Raw genomic sequence first — 11,203 nt, forward strand, 5'->3', positions numbered from 1 at the left:
AGGCACTGTTTTCTATGAAAAAATGTGATGTGTCCACGTTCTGTTTTGGGGCATTTCCTGTCGCGGGCGCTAGGCCTACCCACACAAGTGAGGTATCATTTTTATCGGGAGACTTAGGGGAACGCCGGGTGGAAGGAAATTTGTGGCTCCTCTCAGATTCCAGAACTTTCTGTCACCGAAATGTGAGGAAAACTTGTTTTTTTAGCCACTTTTTGAGGTTTGCAAAGGATTCTGGGTAACAGAACCTGGTCCGAGCCCCGCAAGTCACCCCTACTTGGATTCCCCTAGGTCTCTAGTTTTCAGAAATGCACAGGTTTGGTAGGTTTCCTTATGTGCCGGCTGAGCTAGAGGCCAAAATCTACAGGTAGGCACTTCTCAAAAAACACCTCTGTTTTTTTCCAAAAATTTGGATGAGTCCACGTTGCGCTTTGGGGCGTTTCCTATCGCAAACGCTAGGCCTACCCACACAAGTGAGGTATCATTTTTATCGGGAGACTTGGGGGAACGCCGGGTGGAAGAAAATTTGTGGCTCCTCTCAGATTCCAGAACTTTCTGTCACCGAAATGTGAGGAAAACTTGTTTTTTTAGCCACTTTTTGAGGTTTGCAAAGGATTCTGGGTAACAGAACCTGGTCCGAGCCCCGCAAGTCACCCCTCCTTGGATTCCCCTAGGTCTCTAGTTTTCAGAAATGCACAGGTTTGGTAGGTTTCACTAGGTGCCGGCTGAGCTAGAGGCCAAAATCTACAGGTAGGCACTTCTCAAAAAACACCTCTGTTTTCTTCCAAAAATTTGGATGTGTCCACGTTGCGCTTTGGGGCATTTCCTGTCGCGGGCGCTAGGCCTACCCACACAAGTGAGGTATCATTTTTATCGGGAGACTTGGGGGAACGCCCGGTGGAAGGAAATTTGTGGCTCCTCTCAGATTCCAGAACTTTCTGTCACCGAAATGTGAGGAAAACTTCTTTTTTTAGCCACTTTTTGAGGTTTGCAAAGGATTCTGGGTAACAGATCCTGGTCCGAGCCCCGCGAGTCACCCCTCCTTGGATTCCCCTAGGTCTCTAGTTTTCAGAAATGCACAGGTTTGGTAGGTTTCCCTATGTGCCGGCTGAGCTAGAGGCCAAAATCTACAGGTAGGCACTTTGGAAAAAACAGCTGTGTTTTCTATAAAAAAAATAGGATGTGTCCATGTTGTGTTTTGGGGCATTTCCTGTCGCGGGCACTAGGCCTACCCACACAAGTGAGGTATCATTTTTATCGGGAGACTTGGGGGAACACAGAATAGCAAAACAAGTGTTATTGCCCCTTATCTTTCTCTACATTTTTTCCTTCCAAATATAAGAGAGTGTGTAAAAAAGACGTCTATTTGAGAAATGCCCTGCAATTCACATGCTAGTATGGGCACCTCGGAATTCAGCGATGTGCAAATAACCACTGCTCCTCAAAACCTTATCTTGATCCCATTTTGGAAATGCAAAGGTTTTCTTGATACCTCTTTTTCACTCTTCATATTTCAGCAAATGAATTGCTGTATACCCAGTATAGAATGAAAACCAACTGCAAGGTGCAGCTCATTTATTGTCTCTGGGTACCTAGGGTTCTTGATGAACCTACAAGCCCTTTATATCCCCGCAACCAGAAGAGTCCAGCAGACAAAACGGTATATTGCTTTCAGAAATCTGACATCGCAGGAAAAAGTTACAGAGTAAAACATAAAGAAAAATGGCTGTTGTTTTCAGCTCAATTTCAATATTTTTTTATTTCAGCTGTTATTTTCTGTAGGAAAACCTTATAGGATCTACACAAATGACCCCTTGCTGAATTCAGAATTTTGTCTAGTTTCCAGAAATGTTTAGCATTCCGGGATCCAGCATTGGTTTCACACCCATTCCTGTCACTAACTGGAAGGAGGCTGAAAGCACCAAATATAGTAGAAATGGGGTATGTCCCAGTAAAATGCCAAATTTGTGTTGAAAAATTTGGTTTTCTGATTCAAGTCTGCCCGTTCCTGAAAGGTGGGAAGATAGTGATTTCAGCACCAGAAACCCTTTGTTGATGGCATTTTCAGGGAAAAAACCACAAGCCTTCTTCGGCAGCCCTTTTTTCCCATTTGTTTGGAAAAAACTAAATTTTCACTGTATTTTGGCTATTTTCTTGGTCTCCTCCAGGGGAAACCACCAACTCTGGGTACCATTAGAATCCCTAGGATGTTGGAAAAAAAGGACGCAAATTTGGCGTGGTAAGCTTATGTGGACAAAAAGTTATGAAGCCCTAAGCACGAACTACCCCAAATAGCCAAAAAAGGGCTCAGCACTGGGGGGGAAAAGGCCCAGCAGCTAAGGGGATAAATAAATGCTACTTACGGACCTGCAGCACTGATTGTATCACTCACTTAGGTAGCCCTTTAAATATGCCTCAGGCCTGCCGTTGCAGCTTGTGTATGCAGTTTTTAAACTACCATTTAGATATGACAAAGTAAACCTTTCGACTGGCCCAAACCTTCCTATTTAATACATATAAGTCACCCTCAGGGTAGGCCCTGTATAGCCCAGAGGGTAGGGTGCAGTGTATTTAAAACGTAGAACATTTACTTTTATGTTTTGCGCGCCCTGGTAGTGAAAAACTCCTAAAGTTGTTTTTCGCTACTGCAAGGCCTACCTCTCCCATGGGATAACATTGGAGTTACCATATTACATTTTATAAATGTAATTTCCAAATGGGGATAGGTAATCGGTTCATGTTTGGTGTCTCTGGAATTCTAATTTAAAATCCTAACTTATGGTGAAGATGGATTAATTACAGTTTTGAAAATGCCACTTTTAGAAAGTTGGCATTTTCCTGCCTCAGCCATTTAGTGCCTGCAGCCTGTCTCTGGTCACATTACTGACTGTAGCTGACAGTTGAGCCTGGAGTATTCCTCATACACATCCACACACAATAGGTAGCTTAGGTGTTTCTGAAAGGACCATCACTGGCATGATGGCACAGTGAAGCTGGGCACAGCTCCACTTACACTGGAACAGGCTATGTCCTACCTCCACACAAAGGGCTGCATACCCCTGTGGTTAGTTTGTAGCCAAGACAGGGAAGGCAGGGTGCCTGGGGACTTCAAAGGGAATTTCTAGAATCTACCTACAACTTCCAGAGGTAGAATGCCAGGTATAAATAATGGACCTCAGACACCAACTCTGCAGTATACTTCAGGACCTGTGAATACCCTGCCTGGAAGAAGAACTGTTGTGCTGCTACAAGGACTGCCACTCTGCTGGACTGCTGTGCTAAAAGAACTGCTACCTTGCTGTGCTGACTTGCTGCCCCCTTACCTGGGGAAGAAGAACTGGACCTCCTTCTTCATTTTCAACCCAGGATTCCAGCGTGACTCTAAAGCTAGTCATCTGGTGTCCTGATCTGATCCTCAGGGACAAAAAACACTCCCCAACATCCTGCACGAGCTCCTGGAGCTGCAGTGAGTTCCTGACCCCTAAGTTAGCCCCTCAGGTCAACGACCCTAGTTGTGGCTCAAGGGCTCTGACATCAAGGTTTTCAACTCTTTGCTACCACAAAAGGACTCGTTCTCATGAGACCTCATTGCTCAGACCACTAGGCAGTTGAAGCTCCATCAGCCTGACTCTTCACACTGCAGCATCAAGCACTCGCAAGGACAGCCAATGCAAAGCTCCAGTAAAACTTGCCTGTGATGCCTGACAGCTCTTTGCACTTTGCAGACCTGTGACACTCTCCATGCTCCTTACAGCCCTCCTTAACGCAGATGAGACTCTTGACATGAACTTGAGAAGGTAAACTTCAGCGAGCTAACCTGGTGACTGCATATGACTTGCACTCAGTAGCGATCGGCCTGAAAATATGACTTTGACCCTGTCTAGTGCGACCAGATATCCTGAATTGGCGTTCCATGCTTTTTGGCAGTGTTTTCACTAAAATCTTTAAAAATTCATATTTTTGGTTCTACTGATTGGAGTTTTGTTGTTCTGGCCTTGCTTTATTTATTAAATATTCACCTCTATTTTACTAACTAGGTGTAGGATCCATCTTCTGTGGTTTTTCCATAAAACTGAAGGTTAGTGCTTTTGAGGGATCTATGGAAAAATCTAGAGGCAGCTTGAGAACTAGGAGTAGGAGATGAGTGAATCCTCTAGAAGACTGGGAGACATTTAGGGGGTCATTCCAACCCTGGCAGTCAGTGTTAAAGCGGCGGTCAAACCGCCAACAGGCTGGCGGTAGAAAAAATGCAATTCCCACCCTGGCGGAAACCGCCAACAGAGACCTCCACTTTAACACACCGCCCGCCACGGCGGGACAAACAAACAGCGCGGCGGTCACCGCCAACAGACAGGCGGGAGACAATGTACCGCCCACCCTATCACAACCCACCAATCCGCCACCTTTTCCGGGGCGGTAGCCCCGCCGATAAGAACACAGCGGAAACAGCCATTTCAAACGGAAAACGCTCACCTCCATACACCCCACGAGGAATCTGGACAGCATGGAACCCGAACTACACATCCTACCAGCCATTGTCTTCCTGCTCCTCTACCAGGAACACGAACGCCGGCGCAGAAGACAACGGTGAGTACTGCACCTACGACACAGGGGAGGGGGAGGCAAAAAATTACGGGGACACACATATGCGACACACCCACCCTCACCCTAAACCACTACAACACACACATCAATGCATAGCAACACATCACAGTTACACCCCCAAACCCCCCGGAAGAATGCAAAGGCAAAAGGAAATGATTATAAATATAGAATTATATTGTAAGACTGAGTATAAAATATATCACACATCTATAACTTTATATACATAAATTGTCCAGTCCGATATGTCTATCAGCCATTGTTCGTGGGCCACTGGGCCAAAACACATGGGCAAAGCCCACACAGGATACCTGCCTCCAACGGAGAGAACACTGCAGGGGCATCAGATAGGAAAACTACAGGCACCTCAGGGGGATGGGAAGGGGGGGCACCTCAGCCAGATGAGTCCACGACACTGGATCCACGAGGGGCCTCCATGGCCACTGTGCCATCCTGGGGAGTGCAAAGCCACAGTCTCACAAGTCTCTACAGTGGGTGGGTTGCCCACTGTGCCATCCTGGGGAGTGCAAAGCCACAGTCTCTCAAGTCTCTACAGTGGGTGGCTTGCCCACTGCCATATCCTGGGGAGTGCAAAGCCAAAGTCTCTCAAGTCTCTACAGTGGGTGGGTTGCCCACTGTGGCATCCTGGGGAGTGCAAAGCCACAGTCTCTCAAGTCTCTACAGTGGGTGGGTTGCCCACTGTGGCATCCTGGGGAGTGCAAAGCCACAGTCTCTCAAGTGGATAACAGTCTCCACTGGTACTGGAGGGGGACTAGTGCCCAGAGTGCTTCGTGCAGCCCTGCCCGACACAGATGCGGGCCTGCCCCTTCCGCCAATGGGCCAGCGGTGCTTGAGATGAAGGGCCCTGTTCAGCGGTGCTTGAGACGGCGGTGCCCTGTTCAGCGGTGCTTGAGATGAAGGGCCCTGTTCAGCGGTGCTTGAGACGGCGGTGCCCTGTTCATCGGTGCTTGAGATGAAGGGCCCAGTTCAGCTGTGCTTGAGACGGCGGTGCCCTGTTCAGCGGTGCTTGAGATGAAGGGCCCTGTTCAGCGGTGCTTGAGATGAAGGGCCCAGTTCAGCGGTGCTTGAGACGGCGGTGGCCAGTTCAGCGGTGCTTGAGATGAAGGGCCCTGTTCAGCGGTGCTTGAGATGAAGGGCCCAGTTCAGCGGTGCTTGAGACGGCGGTGCCCTGTTCAGCTGTGCTTGAGATGAAGGGCCCAGTTCAGGGGTGCTTGAGACGGCGGTGCCCTGTTCAGCGGTGCTTGAGATGAAGGGCCCAGTTCAGCGGTGCTTGAGACGGCGGTGCCCTGTTCAGCGGTGCTTGAGATGAAGGGCCCAGTTCAGCGGTTCCTGAGACGGCGGTTCCCTGTTCAGCGGTGCTTGAGATGAAGGGCCCAGTTCAGCGGTGCTTGAGATGAAGGGCCCAGTTCAGCGGTGCTTGAGACGGCGGTGCCCAGTTCAGCAGTGCTTGAGATGAAGGGCCCAGTTCAGCGGTTCCTGAGATGGCGGTGCCCTGTTCAGCGGTGCTTGAAACGGCAGTGCCCTGTTCAGCGGTGCTTGAGATGAAGGGCCCAGTTCAGCGGTTCCTGAGACGGCGGTGCCCTGTTCAGCGGTGCTTGAGATGAAGGGCCCAGTTCAGCGGTGCTTGAGACGGGGGTGTCCTGTTCAGCGGTGCTTGAGATGAAGGGCCCAGTTCAGCGGTGCTTGAGACGGCGGTGCCCTGTTCAGCGGTGCTTGAGATGAAGGGCCCAGTTCAGCGGTTCCTGAGACGGCGGTGCCCTGTTCAGCGGTGCTTGAGACGGCGGTGCCCTGTTCAGCGGTGCTTGAGATGAAGGGCCCAGTTCAGCGGTGCTTGAGACGGCGGTGCCCTGTTCAGCGGTGCTTGAGATGAAGGGCCCAGTTCAGCGGTGCTTGAGACGGCGGTGCCCTGTTCAGCGGTGCTTGAGATGAAGGGCCCAGTTCAGCGGTTCCTGAGACGGTGGTGCCCTGTTCAGCGGTGCTTGAGATGAAGGGCCCAGTTCAGCGGTGCTTGAGATGAAGGGCCCAGTTCAGCGGTGCTTGAGACGGGGGTGTCCTGTTCAGCGGTGCTTGAGATGAAGGGCCCAGTTCAGCGGTGCTTGAGACGGCGGTGCCCTGTTCAGCGGTGCTTGAGATGAAGGGCCCAGTTCAGCGGTTCCTGAGACGGCGGTGCCCTGTTCAGCGGTGCTTGAGACGGCGGTGCCCTGTTCAGCGGTGCTTGAGATGAAGGGCCCAGTTCAGCGGTGCTTGAGACGGCGGTGCCCTGTTCAGCGGTGCTTGAGATGAAGGGCCCAGTTCAGCGGTGCTTGAGACGGCGGTGCCCTGTTCAGCGGTGCTTGAGATGAAGGGCCCAGTTCAGCGGTTCCTGAGACGGTGGTGCCCTGTTCAGCGGTGCTTGAGATGAAGGGCCCAGTTCAGCGGTGCTTGAGATGAAGGGCCCAGTTCAGCGGTTCTTGAGACGGTGGTGCCCAGCGGAGCGGTGCTTGAGATGAAGGTTAAGGTTGGCAAGGAAAAGCAATTTGGAAAGAGAGGGACGGGAAGGTGTAGTGGGTATGGGAGTGGAGGAAGAGGATGTGGTTGTAGGAGTGTGAAGTCTGGTGTCTTTGGGTGCAGGTGCTTGGGCTGGAGGCTGTCGTGAGGTGGATGGCTGTTGGGTGGGGGGCTGCCTGCGTTTGTGTAGTTTGGAAGAGGGGGTGACAGACACACTGGGAGAGGACACAGGGGACGTGTAAATGGTAGTGGGGGTGGTGACTGCACGTGTGCGGAGTGTTCTGGTGGATGTGCTGGTGATGGACGTAGTGGCTGAAGATGTTGTGCATGCAAGTGTGAGTGGAGACGTGACAGGGAGGGAGGAGGGAGACGAGGAGGAGGGGGACACAGTGGAGGCAGTGGCTGTTGGTATGTCTGCATGTGGATGTTGCTTATGTGAATGCTTGTGTGATGTGTGGTGCTTATGTCTGGATGAGCTTCCCTTGGGTGTTGAGGTGTGTGCAGGCTGGTCTGATGGTGTGTCTGGGATAGGCAGAGGTACAGGGGATTGGGTCTGGGTGGAGGGAGTTGGAGGGGGGAGGCTAGAGACAGGGACAATTGCTGCCGTCAGTGCTGAGGCCAGAGCGTTTAACGATCGCTGATGGGCAGCCTGACCCGAATGAATGCCCTCCAGGTATGCATTACTCTGGTGCACCTCCCTTTGTACACCCTGGATGGAATTCAAAAGGGTAGACTGCCCAACAATGATGGTCCTCAGAAGGTCAATGACCTCCTCACTAAAGGCAGCAGGGGCGACAGGGGCAGGGCCTGAGGTGCCTGCGGCGAAGGAGATGCCCACCTTCCTGGGTGAGCGGGCACGGGGCAATCGCTGAGGGGCTGCTGGGAGGGCGGTGCTGGTGCGCTGGGTGGCGGCTGTACCTGTTGTTGCGGGGGCACGGATGTTGCCGCCACCACAAGGGAGCTCCCTTCAGAGGACGAGTCGCTGTCACTGACATCAGCACGAGTCCCCGCTGTGGAGCTCCCCTCGCCCTCCGTCTCACTGGTGAAATCCGAGTCAGTTGCATGGCCCGCCATGGCCATGTGAGATGCAGCTCCCTCGTGCTCCGATGCCACTTCTCCTCCGCCTGATGATGCTAATGCACACATGAACAGGAAGACCACAAAAAAGGGGGGGAGGAGAAATAAAGACATGTTGAGTGCATGGATTACCGCTACCGTTGGCGGACAAGACAGACACAGAAGCCCCCTGCACTACGCCGCGCACTTGGGGTCCACTACGCAATCCATGGGACATGGCCTACAAGCCTATGGACGACAACTGCACACATAGATGACACAGGGCCATGGATACCTGTACTTGGCACCCTACAGAGGTGGGGGGTGGGGGCACAGGGCCATGCCTTACGGAGGGGCCTAGCCTACAGAAATCGCCCTGGCCTAGGGATTCCCACAGCCCTCCTCCCCCACCCAGACACCTCGACTGCGCGCAAAGTCAGCAGAATGTATTTGTACTCACCCCCTTGTGTCTGCTGTGATGTCCTCACGCGCCCATCCAAATCGGGGTAGGCCACCGCCAGGATCCGGGATATCAGGGGGGTCAAATGACAACTGGCACCCCTCCTACGTTGGGAGGCCATCCCCAGCTGAGCCTCCGCCGTCTTCCTGCCCCAGTGTCGGATGTCCTCCCACCTCTTCCGGCAGTGGGTGCCCCGTCTGTTGTGGACCCCCAGGGTCCGGACCTCCTTGGCGATGGCACGCCAAATCGCGACTTTCTGGTGGGCGCTGACCTATGTGACATGTACAGGGAGAGAAAAATTGTCATCACCTTCTGCATGCTCGATGTGAGTGGCCCCCCATCCCCACCCTTGCCATGTGGCACATGCTCTCATCTGTTGTTTGATGCATGCCTCAATCGCTCCCCTCCCCACCATCTTTTATCCACCCCACTCAACCCAGGCATTGCCCACTAAGCATGGTCCCAGTGTACTTACCTGTTGGTCTGGAGGGGGAGGACCCCATCCACAAGTTTCTCCAACTCCTCCGCAGTGAAGGCAGGGGCCCTTTCCCCAGTCGCATGAGCCATTGTCCCTTCCAGACCGAGGTCACAGCAGCACTTGCAGTGTAGGTCCTCTCCTGTCGAAGATCAGGTATAGAGTGATTAAGCAGATAGAAAATGGCAGTCACGCCCGCGGCGGTGCGTACCGCGACCGCCGGGGCACATCGTCATTGGCTCCTGAAACCCATAGGGTTCAATGTTAACCAATGCGGCTTAGCGCCGCGGTCTTCGACCGCCTACCGCCGCGGTGTGCTACGCCAGCGCATTGACCTCACATCCCACTGTCGCACTTCACAGGTCAGGCAGCCGCCATTTCAAGGGCCCACATGGCCTAATTACCAACTGCGTCACACATACCTAGGCCATGCACCAACACTCATACAAGCCATTCAATGCATTGGGAATCGTGTTATGTGCAAGCTGTGGTGACGTACCTGTGGGTTGCTTGACTCTGTGCTCGCTGTTGTCCTTCATAGGCACCGTCCGCTGGGACATGCGAGGAGATGGAGGGATCTTCCCGTGTACAGACCGCTGGTGGACCTGTCGACAATGGAGGAACAACATGTCATACTGACATACAGGCTTGACCGAGCCACTATACAGGAACTGTGTGCCCAACTGGAGCCAGACCTGATGTCACCCATCCGCCAACCCACAGGGATCCCCCCTCTAGTGCAGGTGCTGTCAGTACTCCATTTCTTAGCAAGTGGGTCATTTCAAACAACAGTGGCCATATCATCAGGGATGTCCCAGCCTATGTTTTCCAAGGTGTTGTTCAGAGTGTTGTCTGCCCTGCTGAAACACATGCAGAGCTACATCGTTTTCCCTGAGGTGGGGGATTTGCCTACAGTGAAGGTTGATTTCTATGCCCTTGGACATATCCACATCATCATAGTTGCCATTGATGGGACACATGTTGCTTTGGTCCCCCCAGCAGGAGTGAACAGGTGTACAGGAACCGGAAGAGTTATCATTCCATGAATGTACAGATGGTGTGTTTGGCTGACCAGTACATCTCCCATGTTAATGCCAAGTTCCCTGGGTCAGTGCATGACGCCTACATCCTGCGGAATAGCAGCATCCCGTATGTGATGGGTCAACTCCAGAGGCACCGGGTGTGGCTATTAGGGGACTCTGGTTACCCCAACCTGTCCTGGCTACTGACCCCAGTGAGGAATCCCAGGACAAGGGCAGAGGAACGGTACAATGAGGCCAATGGGCGGACTAGGAGGGTGATCGAGCGAACCTTTGGCCTCCTGAAGGCCAGGTTCACGTGCCTCCATATGACAGGTGGATCCCTAATGTACTCACCAAAGAAGGTGTGCCAGATCATCGTGGCCTGCAGTATGCTTCACAACCTGGCTTTGCGCCGCCAGGTGCCTTTTCTGCAGGAGGATGGTCCAGATGGTGGTGTTGTAGCAGCTGTGGAGCCTGTGGAGAGTGAAGAGGAGGAAGCCGAAGAGGACGACATAGAGAACAGGAACACAGTAATACAGCTGTATTTTCAGTGACACACAGGTAAGAGTAGACACCGGCATATTACATTTACTTAATGACTCCTACCTCTCTACTGTCTGACTTTTTCCCCCAGTGTATGGTAACTGTGTTGTGACTTTCCCTTCCGTTTTCAGAGATGTGGGCCCCACTGCGTGACATCTGCTTTGTTTCCCCATGGACTACAGCTGTGTGACAGCGGTTTGTTAGCATCACAATGTGAATGAACATTTTGGCACGGTCATGTCTAATACATTTGTTCTAAATCACAGCCAGACTCCAGATTGTTTTGTGCAATAAGTGTTTTTATTCAAGGGCTCTAAATTGGATGGGTGGTTGCAAATCAGTGAGTGGTGATGGTGGAGGATTGTCCATGGCAGAGTCCAGACTATCAGTTTCACAGGTGCATTGTCCAAATGCCTGTGGGAAGTGGAGCAGGGGCAGTTTAAGGTTGGCCAGGGTGACAATGTGGGACAGTGGGATGACAATCAAGGCGGTATCCTTTGCTGGCGGGGGTCTTGAAATCTTACTCTGTCTTCTTCATGG

This window comes from Pleurodeles waltl, chromosome 8 (genome assembly GCF_031143425.1).
Source record: "Pleurodeles waltl isolate 20211129_DDA chromosome 8, aPleWal1.hap1.20221129, whole genome shotgun sequence".
Lineage (NCBI taxonomy): Eukaryota > Metazoa > Chordata > Amphibia > Caudata > Salamandridae > Pleurodeles > Pleurodeles waltl.